Source organism: Pinus tabuliformis, chromosome Q (genome assembly GCF_031772625.1).
Source record: "Pinus tabuliformis cultivar Carrire ecotype Pingquan chromosome Q, CPIR1, whole genome shotgun sequence".
In the NCBI taxonomy this organism is placed as follows: Eukaryota; Viridiplantae; Streptophyta; class Pinopsida; order Pinales; family Pinaceae; genus Pinus; species Pinus tabuliformis.
The window spans coordinates 129,582,286-129,599,566 of NC_142296.1; the positions used below are offsets into that span (position 1 = coordinate 129,582,286).

A 17,281-nucleotide genomic window follows, 5' to 3' on the forward strand; every position below is an offset into this window, starting at 1 on the left:
ATATCCTGCGTCAAGTGTACAAGTTTCCTGTTTCTCAGGTTCATTACGCCGTAAGGCGTTCCCTCTGAGACGAACTCCCCTCCATGCCACCGTGTCTCAACGTGGGCCATTAAATGGATTGTTAGACGATTAAATCATCTCCAGCCATTAGATCATCGGTGAAAAACGTTCTGGTCAGTGAAGAGTCGCTCGCCCTGAGGTCTGAAGCGACACAGGTTAGTTTTGCATATCCTGCGTCAAGTGTACAAGTTTCCTGTTTCTCAAGTTCACATTTTTAAAGAGTCGTGGAATTGCGGCAATGATTGATCGTTCGACTGGCAGAAACCTCGGCATGCGCGAGGGACTGAGACGGTATTTCGTGCGATGCAGTGATTCGGCCATCAACAATTGCATCAAATACCTTCTGGGTGCCCTCTTGGGGCCTGTGGTCTGTCCTTGGAATCATCATTATCGCGTTGAGTTCCTCCCAGATAAATGCATACAGAGGAAAGAGGCCTGTGGTCTGTCCTTGGAATCATCATTATCGCGTTGAGTTCCTCCCGGATAAATGCATACAGAGGAAAGAATTTAGAGTCCCGGATAAATGCATACAGAGGAAAGAATTTAGAGCCATGGATTAACGTTCTGCAACAGGAGCCTTCCAGCATGTGACTGTTGGTGCGCTCCTCGGATGAAAGCACGATTGCTGTTATCTCCTCTTCAAGGCGCTGCTTGAGGTGGGATTCGAACTCTGTTATCTGCTCTACAATTTTAATATCGTGGAATGTAACAATGGTGTCAAGAATTGTTTGTTTGAGGGCAGAGACAAGTGGGAGGGAAGGGTTGCAGGGGGATTCTAAATGTGTACACTGGAATACCCCTGGCAACGCTAATAAGCTGTTCTTTAATGGATTCCGGGAGATGGCATTCGTCTGAAACGCTTGAGATGATTCCTAACACAATATTTAGAAGAATTTGTTCCAGTTGTCGCAGATCTATTGCCTGGCAGAGAGCGTATAAGTGCGATGCCAGCATAAGTTTTAAGATATCCAGAGCTTCTTCAGTCTTCCTGACAGATATGAGGACCAGAGAATTGATGCCCTGGTTGTGCTGCTCGGCGCTGTGAACGTGGGTAGTGACTGGGTTAGCCAGGAATTGAAGCTCCGAACTGTAAGCAGCCATGGCTATGTCGATTCCCTTGAAGCCATAGTCCAAGCTCAAGTCGGGACCCAGCGAAAGGTTGCCCGGGAGCCCATTGCTGTAGAATTCGATCATGAGCTCTGTGAACTGTGCAAAGATGAGTTTCCCCAGTCCAGCCAGAGCTACACGAACATAATCCATGTAGAATCCCACTGCGCTGCCCTGGAAATTGGCACTATGGAGGGCCTTGCCGTTGACAGGGTCGATGATGGGATTGTCGTTGGCAGAGTTGATCTCTGTCTCAATTGTGGCCGTGGCTTCTCTTATGGTCTGCACCAGAGGGGCCAGCCACTGGGGTCTCGCACGCAGAGCATAGCGGTCCTGTCTGGGCTTTTTCAGAGAATTGATGCTGTAATACTCTCTTGAAAGCTCCTGGAAGGGGCTGTCTCTGAGAAGCCATTCAAGAAGTGCTGCAGACTCTCTCTGGCCGGGGTGCGGCTTCATCTCGTGGATCAGCGAATGCGCGAATTCTTCCCGCTCGAAGATGACTTCGCAGAACATTCCACAGAGCATTTCCATGAGCAAGAGCAGAACATTGGCATCATACATGACGGTGGCAGCGAGGGCAGTGGCAAACGAAGTGCCATTGACAAGAGTCAAGCCCTCTTTGGCCTGGAGCTTGAAGGGCTGCAGACCTGCTTTCACCAGAGTCTCTGGTGCAGGCACTTCTTGTTCTTCACCATGAGCCCCAATTCGAGCCCTGACTTGGGGATTCCCAATTAGCAGACCTGCTATGTAGGCCAAGGGAATTAGGTCACCTGAAGCGCTTACAGAGCCTCGCAAGGGGCATTTGGGCGTGATATGAGAATTGATAAGTTGTTGTAGCGCTTCCATGATCGCCCATCGAATCCCAGAGCAGCCATAGATGAAGCTACTCATTCTCAGAAACATGGCGCATCGAGTGGTGATGGGGGAGAGCTCCCCCGGTGACGAAGAAGGGCCGGTGAATACTCCAGCTAGCAGACATCGAATTAGGGCTTCTTGCAACTCGCTCAGTTGGTTGGTCCTCTTGCTTGAACAGGCACCGAATCCAGTGGTCACGCCATAGATATCAGCTCCTCCTTTCGCTTTCTCTTGCACCCACAACGAACACCTCTCAGCCCGTTCTCTGCAATTCCCGGCATGATTATCTAGTGTCACTTTCACTTGGGACCTCCGGCCCAGGGCTGTGACATGGGCAACGCTGATGCGGGAGCCATCGACATTGATGCAGTTGGTTTCGTTGAACGTCTTGATAAGAAGGATGATGTCCTCCACGTGACAAGAACGAGAACGGGCAGTTATACAACTGTTACTATTTAATTGGAAGTACTCCATTGCAGACTAGCTCAAAGATTACAGACTGACGCAAAATTCAGAATCCTGAAAGCATACCATGGAATTCTCACAGACAGCACCATGGCTTTATAACCATCATGGTGTTGTTAATTGCACCAAGATACACAAAATTCAAATTGTATCCCATGGATTAGGGAACCCAGCCAAATTCAGAATCCTGAAAGCATACCATGGAATTCTCACAGACAGCACCATGGCTTTATAACCATCATGGGGCTGTTAATTGCACCAAGATACACAAAATTCAAATTGTATCCCATGGATTAGGGAACGCAGCCATGGTTGGAAAATCGAATTAATTTTATTATTCAAAATATTATTATTATTTTTAATATTAGTATTACGTTTTCATTTTCGACTTATATCAACTATATTTACATTTATTAATATAATCATTTTAATAAATCAATATAAATTTAAATTTAGAGTTACTCAGTTTTCCATGTGAATCAACCTCGACTTTGCACCCCTTTTTCTTTTACAATTCCGTCTACGTGCAACCTTCATACTACTATCCAGATTTCTTCTGAAGGCATCAGTTTGAAGGGCAAGGCTAATTGGTGGAAATATGATACTGTGTGCTTAGACCGGCTTAGAATTTACATTCTTTATATGATGTTGTCCTCATAGTATTCAATTACGGGTCCAAGAGAGCCACAGTGAAGGGTACCTATGAACATATTTACTACTTCCATCAAATCATATATCAAACCATATTGGTTCTTGGTCCCTCATGTCAAACTCATATATGGTGTTTTCAGCACCTCTTGTCACAATCACATTTGAGATTCAATCCCTCTTATCATCACTAAAAACTGAGTTAGCGATGAATTTTTTTCTTCAAAATGGAATTCAATCATCATAAGCATAGTTGGGTAAGCCTTGGTAAATCGAAGTCATCAACTTCAGCTATGAATATCTCGCCCTATGATCCAAATTGGCTAGGAACCTAAATAGGCGCTGCTTAAGCCCCTGCATAGTCTAAACTTTATAGGCGCTGCTTAAGCCCCTGCATAGTCTAAACTTTATAATAAAGATCAGGCCGTTTGAATGTGGACTGAACCAGGGATGATTTACCTAGCCAAATGTGTTGCAGTTAAGGAATGGCCCCTATTATCCCATTTGAATTAACTAGTAGAGAGAAAACTCATCAACTTCAACTGTGAATATTTCACCGTCGGATCCAAATTGGCTAAGCACCAAAATAGGCCCTGCTTAAACCCTTGCACAGTCTAAAACTTCATACTAAAGATCAGACCTTTTGAATTTGGACTGAATCAGGGATGGTTTATCTTGCCAAATGTCCCTGTTATCCCATTTCAATGAACTAGCTAGAGAGAAAGGTTGCCTCTTCCGTGGTGATGTCCACAATGTTGCAAGAGCTTCTTCAGTCTTCCTGGCAGATATGAGGACCAGAGAATTGATGTCCTGGTTGTGCTGCTCGGCGCTGTGACCGTGGGTAGTGACTGGGTTAGCCAGGAATTGAAGCTCCGAACTGTAAGCAGCCATGGCTATGTCGATTCCCTTGAAGCCATAGTCCAAGCTCAAGTCGGGACCCAGGGAAAGGTTGCCCGGGAGCCCATTGCTGTAGAATTCGATCATGAGCTCTGTGAACTGTGCAAAGATGAGTTTCCCCAGTCCAGCCAGAGCTACACGAACATAATCCATGTAGAATCCCACTGCGCTGCCCTGGAAATTGGCGCTATGGAGGGCCTTGCCGTTGACAGGGTCGATGATGGGATTGTCGTTGGTAGAGTTGATCTCTGTCTCAATTGTGGCCGTGGCTTCTCTTATGGTCTGCACCAGAGGGGCCAGCCGCTAGGGTCTCGAACGCAGAGCATAGCGGTCCTGTCTGGGCTTTTTCAGAGAATTGATGCTGTAATACTCTCTTGAAAGCTCCTGGAAGGGGCTGTCTCTGAGAAGCCATTCAAGAAGTGCCGCAGACTCTCTCTGGCCGGGGTGCGGCTTCATCTCGTGGATCAGCGAATGCGCGAATTCTTCCCGCCTGAAGATGACTTCGCAGAACATTCCACAGAGCATTTCCACGAGCAAGAGCAGAACATTGGCATCATACATGACGGTGGCAGCGAGGGCAGTGGAAAACGAAGTGCCATTGACAAGAGCCAAGCCCTCTTTGGCCTGGAGCTTGAAGGGCTGCAGACCTGCTTTCACCAGAGCCTCTGGTGCAGGCACTTCTTGTTCTTCACCATGAGCCCCAATTCGAGCCCTGACTTGGGGATTCCCAATTAGCAGACCTGCTATGTAGGCCAAGGGAATTAGGTCACCTGAAGCGCTTACAGAGCCTCGCAAGGGGCATTTGGGCGTGATATGAGAATTGATAAGTTGCTGTAGCGCTTCCATGATCGCCCATCGAATCCAAGAGCAGCCATAGATGAAGCTACTCATTCTCAGAAACATGGCGCATCGAGTGGTGATGGGGGAGAGCTCCCCCGGTGACGAAGAAGGGCTGGTGAATACTCCAGCTAGCAGACATCGAATTAGGGCTTCTTGCAACTCGCTCAGTTGGTTGGTCCTCTTGCTTGAACAGGCGCCGAATCCAGTGGTCACGCCATAGATATCAGCTCCTCCTTTCGCTTTCTCTTGCACCCACAACGAACACCTCTCAGCCCGTTCTCTGCAATTCCCGGCATGATTATCTAGTGTCACTTTCACTTGGGGCCTCCGGCCCAAGGCTGTGACATGGGCAACGCTGATGCAGGAGCCATCGACATTGATGCAGTTGGTTTCGTTGAACGTCTTGATAAGAAGGATGATGTCCTCCACGTGACAAGAACGAGAACGGGCAGTTATACAACTGTTACTATTTAATTGGAAGTACTCCATTGCAGACTAGCTCAAAGATTACAGACTGGCGCAAAATTCAGAATCCTGAAAGCATACCATGGAATTCTCACAGACAGCACCATGGCTTTATAACCATCATGGTGCTGTTAATTGCACCAAGATACACAAAATTCAAATTGTATCCCATGGATTAGGGAACCCAGCCAAATTCAGAATCCTGAAAGCATACCATGGAATTCTCATAGACAGCACCATGGCTTTATAACCATCATGGGGCTATTAATTGCACCAAGATACACAAAATTCAAATTGTATCCCATGGATTAGGGAACCCAGCCATGGTTGGAAAATCGAATTAATTTTATTATTCAAAATATTATTATTATTTTTAATATTAGTATTACGTTTTCATTTTCGACTTATATCAACTATATTTACATTTATTAATATAATCATTTTAATAAATCAATATAAATTTAAATTTAGAGTTACTCAGTTTTCCATGTGAATCAACCTCGACTTTGCACCCCTTTTTCTTTTACAATTCCGTCTACGTGCAACCTTCATACTACTATCCAGATCCCCTTTTTCTTTTACAATTCCGTCTATGTGCAACCTTCATACTACTATCCAGATTTCTTCTGAAGGCATCAGTTTGAAGGGCAAGGCTAATTGGTGGAAATATGATACTGTGTGCTTAGACTGGCTTAGAATTTACATTCTTTATATGATGTTGTCCTCATAGTATTCAATTACGGGTCCAAGAGAGCCACAGTGAAGGGTACCTATGAACATATTTACTACTTCCATCAAATCATATATCAAACCATATTGGTTCTTGGTCCCTCATGTCAAACTCATATATGGTGTTTTCAGCACCTCTTGTCACAATCACGTTTGAGATTCAATCCCTCTTATCATCACTAAAAACTGAGTTAGCGATGAATTTTTTTCTTCAAAATGGAATTCAATCATCATAAGCATAGTTGGGTAAGCCTTGGTAAATCGAAGTCATCAACTTCAGCTATGAATATCTCGCCCTATGATCCAAATTGGCTAGGAACCTAAATAGGCGCTGCTTAAGCCCCTGCATAGTCTAAACTTTATAGTAAAGATCAGGCCGTTTGAATGTGGACTGAACCAGGGATGATTTACCTAGCCAAATGTGTTGCAGTTAAGGAATGGCCCCTATTATCCCATTTGAATTAACTAGTAGAGAGAAAACTCATCAACTTCAACTGTGAATATTTCACCGTAGGATCCAAATTGGCTAAGCACCAAAATAGGCCCTGCTTAAACCCTTGCACAGTCTAAAACTTCATACTAAAGATCAGACCTTTTGAATTTGGACTGAATCAGGGATGGTTTATCTTGCCAAATGTCCCTGTTATCCCATTTCAATGAACTAGCTAGAGAGAAAGGTTGCCTCTTCCGTGGTGATGTCCACAATGTTGCAAGTCTTACTACTACAGTGGTATCTCCCAATTGGGATTTGGTTCCCCATTAATATTCTCCTTAATTCTATCAGAGGAGAATGCATCCAGGTTCCATGAGGGGGATATGATGCCAATGCAAGATTCTTTTGTCCGCCTCTAGAGGCCTATTTTTTCACCTCAATCCAAATCCACATTTTTTTGTACCTTGACTGATCAGACCTATGAAGAAAAAACTTCCATATGAAGGAGAGGGAAAGGAATCCTTTCATTGATTTGCAAATTTTTTGAATGAATATTTTGTATTTAAGGAAATGATATTAATCTGGGTAACTCACCTTTTAGATGACAGATTTCATAATATTTTGGACTCAACCCTAATTTCTATTTATCTTATTCTTAGAATATTTCAGGTTTATCTGATTTCCAGAATATTTTAGAATCTATGATCAAATTAAATTAAATTTGTGAATAATCTTGTCAGTCAACGAGGTAAAGTCAGAACAATGGCTTATGATGTCATAGTCACAAGATTCAACTATGTTGACCCTTACTGTTTTGAAATTCAGTGGAAATGCAAAATTCTGCAAAAATTCCCTATTATAATTTTGTACATAATCTCAAGATCAGTGTCTAGATTTCTTCTTAAAGCATCATTTTGAAGAAGAGGAAGACTAATTGGTGGAAAGGTGTTGCTTTATGCTTGGACCTGCTTAGCTTTCACATTCTTTATATGATGTTGGTGTGCATTCATGAGCAAGACAACATTATTCTGGGCATATCCAACATGCTTTTTATTTTTGACTCCATTCTCCAATGTATTAGGCAGATTTTCTCCAAGAACAGTGAATTGTTTGTCTATGAGAGCCTGGCTAGCCTCTTTACTCGCTTTTCTTTTTATTAGTGGCATAAGATGAATTTTAATGAGGTGGAGGCTTTGGTTTTACTCCTTTCTGCAAGAAATTACTTTCTCCCATCATTTTTGAATAAAATGAGAAAAATGAAAGTCCTCATAGTATTCAATTACAGGTCCATGAGAGCCATAGTCAAGCGTACCTATGAACATATTTACTACTGCCATCAAAACATATATCAAACCAAATTGGTTCTCGGTCCCTCCTGTCAAAATCGTATATGGCTTTCTCAACACCTCTTGTCACAGTCACGTTTGAGCTTCAATCCCTCTTATCACCACTAAAAACTGAGTCAACGATGAATTTTTTTCTTCAAAATGGAATTCAATCATCATAAGCATCGTTGGGTAAGCCTTGGCAAATCAAAGTCATCAACTTCAGTTGTGAATATCTCGCCCTATGATCCAAATTGGCGAGGCACTAAACCCCTGCATAGTCTAAACTTTATAGTAAAGGTTAGGCTATTTGAATGTGGACTGAACCAAGGATGATTTACCTAGCCAAATGTGTTGTAGTTAAGGAATACCTCCTGTTATCCCATTTGAATTACGAGTAGAGAGCAAACCCATCAACTTCAGCTGTGAATATTTCACTGTAGGATCCAAATTGGCTAATCACCAATATAGGCCCTGCTTAAACTCCTGCAAAGTCTAAAACTTCATACTAAAGATCAGACCTTTTGAATTTGGACTGAATTAAGGATGGTTTATCTTGCCAAATATGTTGCTGTTAAGGAATGTCCCTGTTATCCCATTTCAATGAACTAGGTAGAGAAAAAGGCTGCCTCTTCCATGATGATGTCCATAATGTTGCAAGTATTATTACTACAGTGGTATCTCCCAATTGGGATTTGGTTCCCCAGTAATATTCTCCTTAATTCTATCAGAGGAGAATGCATCCAGGTTCCATGAGGGGGATATGATGGCAATGCAAGATTCTTCTGTCAGCCTCCAGAGGCCTATTTTTTCACCTCAATCCAAATCCACGTTTTTCAGTACCTTGATTGATCAGACCTGTGAAGAACAAATCTTCCATCTAAAGGAGAGGGAAAGGAATCGTTTCATTGATTTGCAAGTTTCTTGAACGAAGATTTTGTATTTAAGGAAATGATATTAATCTGGGTAACTCATTTTTTTAGAGGGTAGATTTCTGAATGTTTTGGACACAACCATAATTTCTATTTATCTTATTCCTAGAATATTTCAAGATTTATCTGATTTCCAGAATATTTTAGAATCTATAATCAAATTAAATTAAATTTGTGAATAATCTTGTTAGTCAACGAGGTAAAGTCAGAACAACGGCTTGTGATATCATAGTCACAAGATTCAGCTATATTGACCCTTGTTGTTCTGAAATTCGGTGGCAATGCAAATTTCCGCAAAAATTCCCTATTATAATTCTATACATCTGCAATCTCCAAATCGGTGTCCAAATTTCTTCTTAAAGCATCATTTTGAAGAAGGGGAAGAATAATTGGTGGAAAGGTGTTGCTTTCTACTTGGACCTGCTTAGCTTTCACATTCTTTATATGATATTGGTGTGCATTCATGAGCAAGACAACATTATTCTGGGCATATCTGACGTTCTTTTAATTTTTGACTCCATTCTCTAATGTAGTAGGCAGATTTTCTCCAAGAACAGTGACTTGGCTATCTGCGAGAGCCTCGCTAACCTTTGTACCCTCTTTTCTTTTATGATTCTGTCCATCTGCGATCTCTAGACCAATGTTCAGATTTTGGCTCAAACCATCAGTTTCAATAAGAGTGCGAGTAATTGGCAGAAAGATGTTGGTTCCTTTCTGGACCTCCTTAGCTTCCATATTCTTCATCTGATGTTGAACTATGTTTACTGGCAAGACATCATTATTCTGGTCATAATACATATTCAACTTGTTTTTTGTTTGTAACCCTACTTTCCAAAGTAGCATGCAAATTTTCACCAAGAACAGTAACTTGGTTGTCTGTGGGAGGCTGGCTAGCCTCTGTATCCTGTTTCCTTTTACAAATATGTCCATCTGCATACTCCAGACCAGTTTTCATATTTTGGCTCAAACCATCAGTTTGTTTAGCATTCATAAAAAAGATAGCATTATTTTGGCCATATCTGACTTGATTTTTGTTTCTAACACAGTTTTTAGAGTCCATAACATCAACTAGGTTCTGATTTGCTAACTAGGACTCTTTAATCTCAGAGTCTTTCACTGCCTCATTAGTTGAACTTTTAGAAGCTGGTTGGGATAATTAATTTCAATTCTTCTCTGAATGTATGACATAATGTAATAAGGATAACCACAAAAACCTTTGTTTTATTATTATATCTTATAAGCCTTGGAAAATCAAAGTCATCAACTTCAGTTGTGAATATCTCACCCTATGATCCAAATTGGCCAGGCACCTAAATAGGCACTACTTAAACCCCTGCATAGTCTAAACTTTATAGTAAAGATCAGGCCGTTTGAATGTGGACTGAACTAGGGATGATTTACCTAGCCAACTGTGTCGCAGTTAAGGAATGCCCCCGCTTGTCCCATTTGAATTAACTAGTAGAGAGAAAACCCATCAACTTCAGCTATGAATATTTCGTCGTAGGATCCAAATTGGCTAAGAACAACAATAGGCCCTACTTAAACCCCTGCATAGTCTAAAACTTCATACTAAAGATCAAACCTTTTGAATTTGGACTGAATCAGGGATGGTTTATCTTGCCAAATATGCTGTTGTTAAGGAATGTCCATGTTATCCCATTTCAATGAACTAGGTAGAGAGAAAGGTTGCCTCTTCCGTGGTGATGTCCACAATGTTGCAAGTCTTACTAGTACAGTGGTATCTCCCAATTGGGATTTGGTTCCCCATTAATATTCTCCTTAATTCTATCAGAGGAGAATGCATCCAAGTTCCATGAGGGGGATATGATGGCAGTGCAAGATTCTTCTGTTAGCCTCTAGAGGCCTATTTTTTCACCTCAGTCCAAATCCACATTTTTTTGTACCTTGATTGATCAGACCTATGAAGAACAAATCTTCCATCTGAAGGAGAGGAAAAGGAATTGTTTCATTGATTTGAGATGATATTAATCTGGGTAACTCATTTTTTTAGATGGCAGATTTCAGAATATTTTGGACTCAACCATAATTTCTATTTATCTTATTCCGAGAATATTTCAGGATTTATCTAATTTCTAGAATATTTTAGAATCTATAATCAAATTAAATTTAATTTAATTTGTGAATAATCTTGTTAGTCAACGAGGTAAAGTGAGAACAATGGCTTGTGATATCATAGTCACAAGATTCAGCTATATTAACACTTGTTGTACTTAAATTCGGTGGCAATGCAAAATTCCACAAAAATTCCCTATTATAATTTTGTACATCTGCGATCTCTAGATCAATGTCCAGATTTCTTCTTAAAGCATCATTTGGAAGAAGGGGAAGATTAATTGGTGGAAAGGTGTTTCTTTCTACTTGGACATGCTTAGATTTCACATTCTTTATATGATGTTGGTGTGCATTCATGAGCAAGACAACATTATTCTGGGCATATCTGACATGCTGTTTATTTTTGACTCCATTATCCAATGTAGTAGGCAGATTTTCTCCAAGAATAGTGACTTGGTTGTCTGTGAGAGCTTGGCTAGCCTCTGTACCTGCTTTTCTTTTATGATTCTGTCCATCTGCGATTTCCGACTTGATTTCCATTTGTAACCCTACTTTCTAAAGTGGCATGCAAATTTTCACCAAGAACAGTAACTTGGTTGTCTGTGGGAGACTGGCTAGCCTTTGTACCTTGTTTTGTTTACAACTCTTACCATCTGCATACTCCAGACCAATGACACCCTAAATAGCTCAGATGCTTTATTATCAAAGCCCAATATATTCATCATGTCAAAAAAATTGCCAGCATCATCAACAGTATGAGGAAACACAAAAAAACGTTAACCATCTCTGCATCTTATTTAGATTTTCCCATTTTTCCCATTCCCGTGTCATGATTGTTCCTCAATTTATGCCTTACGGCGTTTCCTTTGCAACATCTGGTGCAAATGCTAGTTTAGTCCTATTCTTGAGGAATCAACTCAAGTAAACTAAACTTCAACTCATTAACTTGAATTGAGTGTTATTAACTAAGTGACAAAAGCCATGTCACCTCATTTAACTCCAAGTTATTCATTGATGTGGAATTTTGAATTTCATCAGTTTGATTAAGGAAAAATAAAAATTGAGACTTTCTTGTTGCATTTTCAACTTCGCGCCACCGGAAAGGGAGAACCAAACCTAGATTCACCAGACCCCCATCCTATTTGACTTGCATTTGGACTCAACTGAGGTTAATAGATTCATGTATATCTAATAAAAAATGTGGTTAAAAATCATTTATTTCCATATTATTTGTTTTGTACAAATAATGATCTAATTAGTTTGAATTTGAATTTGTTATGTTGGAGTACTATCTTATGGACACTTACTTTTCACAACAAAACTCACATAGGAGTTCTGGTGGTACTTAGAGTGGATAGTTTGTATATTTTCAAGCTCAATTCATAGGGCACATTCACATGTGATACAAACTTTGTATATTTTCATGTATGGATACTTTATGGATGTACATGATCATTGTTTTAGTTTGTGGATGCTTATTATTTCAGTTTATGGATGTTCATGTGATATTTGTAATTTATATAGTTTTTCAAATGGATAGTTTATTGATTGATCCGGATTTAAGCAGGAACGCAATAGATTACAAAGATAACCATAAATACAGAGATGCGATAACCATAAAAATAGAGATGCAGCGGAAATAATACTTCATTTCACTAATGGAGAATACTGAAATATGCTTACAAATAGAAATGACCCAGCTAGGGCGATGGTAGCTTATCTCTGAGAAGAGATGTGTCAGCTACATGCCTCTGAACTGTTCCGAACTGTCTTTACAATGAGGCTCGAAGGCCTATTTATTATTGAGAAACAATGGAAAACCCTTAACATTCCAAAACCTAACCCTAGAAGATGAAAACGCCAAACTATGGGCCCCGTTTGGGTAAATTGGTACATCAATTTCCCGGGGTCGTAACTTTGGCATACGATCTCCGTTTTACGCGCATGATAGCCCATTGAAAAGATCTTTCTGAGGACTATAACGCAAACAACGATTTTTTATCCAAAAAATCACAGGAGCGGGATTTCCCAAAAAACGTCGTTTAGGGCCTCAAAACGGCTCCGGAAGTTTAGGACCCGAAAACTGCTAAAAATAGTAAATTGTGCTATAATTAAGGAAACTGAAAATGTCAAGAGGGACAATGGTGGGGGTCTAGGTGGACTTGGCAGGTGGCCACCAATATCCACCTGGATCATTCCTCCCCCCTTAGGAAGCAATGGTCCCCATTGCGTTGAGTTCCTCCATGAGATGGGGAAACTTTTGCTGAACTTGGTCCCTGGTGAGCCACTTGCCATTGTGAAGGAGTTGGCCTGCTTTGACAACTCGATACAGTTGAATATTCTGTCGGTGAGTATTCTTGATCTGTGTGTCCATGATTCGATCAGTTGCAGCTTGTTCCATGCAATCTGGATTTAATTCTGTGGGGCTGAGCTGTTCTGCAATGTCGGATGTATCTAGCAATGGTGGAAAGTATGGCCGAAGGCGGTCCACATTGAACACTGGGTGCAGGCCAAGGAATGGGGGAATGCTGAGTTCAAATGCATTGTCTCCCATAGCCTTAGTAAGGGTGTAGGGACCATATCGGAGTGGTCTCAGTTTCCGATAGGCTCCAGTAAGGCGTTCCTTTTGTAAATGCAACCAGACTTTGTCACCCACCTGGAACTTGTGTGGCACTCGATGTTGATCATGTCGCTGCTTGAACTTGGCATTTGATTTCTCCAGAATGTCATGGACCTGCTGGCGAATATGTTGGATGTGCTCAATGAAGTTGGTCGCCTTGTTTGTTTCAGACTGGACATGAGCAGAATCTGCGTGAGTAGCTGCAAATGGCATGGCCACATCAATGGGGCATAATGGCTGGAATCCCAAGCCCACCTGAAAAGGGTTATGGCCAGTGGAGCTGTGAAGAGCTCGATTGTAGCTGTGCTGAACATAGGGGAGGCTCTCGTCCCATGTGCGTGCATGCTTTGAGTTGTACATGCGCAGAATGTGTACAATCATCCTATTGACAACCTCTGTCTGGCCATCAGTTTGAGGATGGAAGGCGGTGGACTTAGTGAGTTTGGTGTCCAGCATTGACCAGAGACTGGACCAAAATGTACTGAGGAACCGACTGTCCCGATCTCAGATGATAGACTGTGGAATCCCAAAGTGCACCCAAATCATCTTGGCACGCTCGCTTGAAGGAACACAAAGGTGACCCAAGTGGCATAACAGGTCGTCCTGGAGGTGAAAATCTGGAACATGCTGACCCTCCAAGAGGTTCTGGTATGTGTGGCCGAATTCCGGGTCGCTTTTGTAGAGCAGTGGCCAATCAGAAGTCTCGTGCCCACAAGAGTTGAGGACGGTGGTTAACGCCATGATCGGTGGTCGGCTGAGGCAATCTGCAACATTATTAGTGTTGCCCTTCTTATACTTGATATTCAAATGGAACTGTTGCAGGTATGTGGACCACTTCTGATGGCGATCATTCTGCAATTTCCCTTGGGTCTGTATGAACTGTAGGGGTCGGTGGTCTGTGTGGATGACCGTTTCCTTCCCCAAAATGTAGTGCTTCCATTGCCGACAAGCCTGTACAATGGAATACATCTCTTTATCATAAGTGGGATACTTCCGGACCGTGTCTGAAAGTGTTTCACTGTGATATGCCACAGGATGCCCGTGTTGAGTAAGGACTGCCCCAATAGCATAGTCAGAGGCATCTGTCACGACCGCAAATGGTTGTTGTAAATCTGGTAAAGCGAGCACTGGTGCTGTGCAGAGGCGATCTTTCAACTCTATGAATGCCTTCTGTTGAGATTCAGACCAAAAGAATTTTGCCTTCGCCCCGCCCTTGGTGACTTGACTCAAAGGCCAAGTGATATGAGAAAAACCCAACACGAACCTGCGGTAGAAGTTGGCAAGACCTAGAAAGTTGCGGAGCTCTGTCAAAGTGGTCAGAGGTGGCCAATCCCGAATGACTTTGATCTCGGCTGGATCCACATGCACCCCCTGTTCATCAATAATGTATCCCAGATACTGAACCTGGGTCATGCCAAAAGTGCATTTCTCCAAATTGGCACATAGCTTGTGTTGCCGCAGTGTTTGGAGAACCTGTCAGATGTGGTGGAGGTGCTCTTCCCAACTCTGGCTGAAGATCAGAATGTCATCCAAGTATACCACTACAAATGAGTTGGTGTATGGCCGCAAGATGTCATCCATTAGCCTCATGAAGGTTGCAGGAGCATTTGTCAACCCGAAAGGCATAACCAACCATTCGAAAAGGCCCTCTTTGGCTTTGAAGGCAGTCTTCCACACATCAGAGGGTTCGATTGGTACCTGGTGATATCCTGACTTCAGATCAATCTTGCTGAAATATTTTGCCCCCTTTAGTTGGTCTAGGAGGTCATCAATCCGCGGGATCGGGTACCTATTACGGACAGTGATCTTGTTCAGCGCTCGATAGTCAATACAGAGTCTCCAAGTCCCATCCTTCTTCTGTACCAACACAATTGGGCTCCCGCAAGGCGATGAACTCGGACGGATGTGGCCTTTTTGCAGAAGCTCCTGAATCTGCCTCTTGATTTCATCGTTCTCCAAAACGGAGCGCCGATAAATTGGTCCATTGGGTAAGGGTGCACCTGGGGTCAGATCGATGGAGTGCTTGACCTGACAGTGCAGAGGAACCCCTACGGGGGAGGTGAAGATGTCCTCGTACTCCTCCACGACCTTGTCCATCTGTAGTTGTCGTGCAGAGGGGCCCTGTCTGGAGGTTGTGGCCACCGTCTTCTTCTTTCCTTGAGGGCGTATCATCAGGAAAACAAATTTTCCAGTTTTGGAAATGAGCTTACTGCATTGTTTTGCAGTAATCAAAGAGATGGCAGTAGGCGGTGCTACCTCTGGTATCCTGTACAACTGATTTCCCAAAGTAATAATAACAGCACGGGGCCTTGATTCATACACAGCATGTCGCTTCCACAAGTATGGTTGTCCTAATAATACATCACAAACTTCAAGCGGAGCAATGTCACACAATACCTCATCTGTGAAGGGCTTGATGTTGTATGGAAGGCGACACTGTTGGCTCACGCGAAGATTCCGTCCTTGGTGCAGCCACCCGATAGTGTACGGTTGTGGATGTGCTGTGGTCGGTAAGCCCAACCGCTTCACGACCTCTGCCGAAATGAGGTTCTTTTGGCTCCCGCTATCAACGATGAACTGTAGTGGGGAGCCCCTTACCCACATCTGGGAGTGGAAGAGACGCTCCTCCTCTTCTGGATCTTCGGGTTCATTTTTCTGGATCTTGGCAGTAGCAACAGTGGCGTTGGGATCCGCATCAATGATCTGCTTCCCTTTGTCATTCCCCTTGTCTGTTTCTGACTCAGAGTCAGAACATGCATCTGATTCTGAAACCTTTAGTTCGGCCATCAGTGACTGCTTGGCCCGACACTCACTTGTGTTGTGAGTGGAGCTCTTATGGAACTCACACCATTTTCCCGTGTCCTTTTTCGGCTTTGTGGCACTGTTCTTTGCTTGTAGCTTTTGCGGGTTGTCTTGGGCTGCCCCGCCTTGGCTTTGTCCCTTGTTCTGTGGTTTAGGAGCACCTTTCCCTTGCTTTGGATTTGTAGATCCAAAGTCTCGCTTCTTTTGTTTAAACTTCTGCTCGATCTTGACGGCATATCGGTATGCTATGCCGAGCGATGAGATGTTCAGGAATTCCATTTCTTCCTGGATGTACTTGTGCAGGCAGCCGCGGTTTTTGAGTATTAGATGCTGCTCTGAATCCTTGATACCCAACTTCGTGCGAAGGGTATGGAAAAGATTGGTGAACTCTGGCACATCTTGATCCCTTCCTTGCCGCAGCGTGGTCCACTTTATGTATTCATCCTCATAGCTTCCAACAGGGTAGTATTGCTCCTTGATGGCATCTCGGAATGAATTCCAGGTGGGTGCGGCTGAGAATAGCGAGCCTGTAGTTTCATCCTTCTGCTCGCAGTAGGTCTCCCACCAGTCCTTGACGTGGGGGGCTGCTTTGAGAAGAGCGAAAACAATCTTTTCCCGACTTGAAAATTCATGAACAGAAAAATACCCATCTAGCAGATTTAACCATTTATCTACGGCATCTGCATCTATTTGACCCTCGAAGATGGGGATTTCAAAATTAACTTGTACCTTAAACGGTGTGGCGTTTCCAGAGTAGCTGTTGGAAGCTGATGCGTCACCTTTGGGTAGCCGCTGAAGGATTTGGGCAAAGTTGTCCATCATCGCGTTCCGTTGTCGCTCGAGGGCTTCTTCGAGCAAGATTTTGATGGGATCTCCTACTCCCTCGTCTTTCTTCTTATCCGCCATGGGAGGCCGTCGATATTTGCGAGGCTGGTCTTGCAAGGGTTCAACCAGCTCAAGCCCTAACTCCTTATATCCCGACCTCGTCGGGGACATGCAAAGAAAAACAGAGAAAAAGCAGACCGCTCTG

The 17,281-nt window shown here is 42.8% G+C and overlaps 3 pseudogenes; all 3 read right to left on the reverse strand.

The window, feature by feature from the left end:
* Nucleotides 1–274: 274 nt before the first annotated feature.
* LOC149218593 (phenylalanine aminomutase (L-beta-phenylalanine forming) pseudogene) lies at nucleotides 275–2,496 on the reverse strand (annotated as a pseudogene).
* A 1,266-nt stretch (nucleotides 2,497–3,762) lies between these two features.
* Nucleotides 3,763–4,185, reverse strand: LOC149218594 (phenylalanine aminomutase (L-beta-phenylalanine forming) pseudogene; annotated as a pseudogene).
* Nucleotides 4,186–4,335: 150 nt separating this feature from the next.
* Nucleotides 4,336–5,361, reverse strand: LOC149218595 (phenylalanine aminomutase (L-beta-phenylalanine forming) pseudogene; annotated as a pseudogene).
* Nucleotides 5,362–17,281: the final 11,920 nt, after the last annotated feature.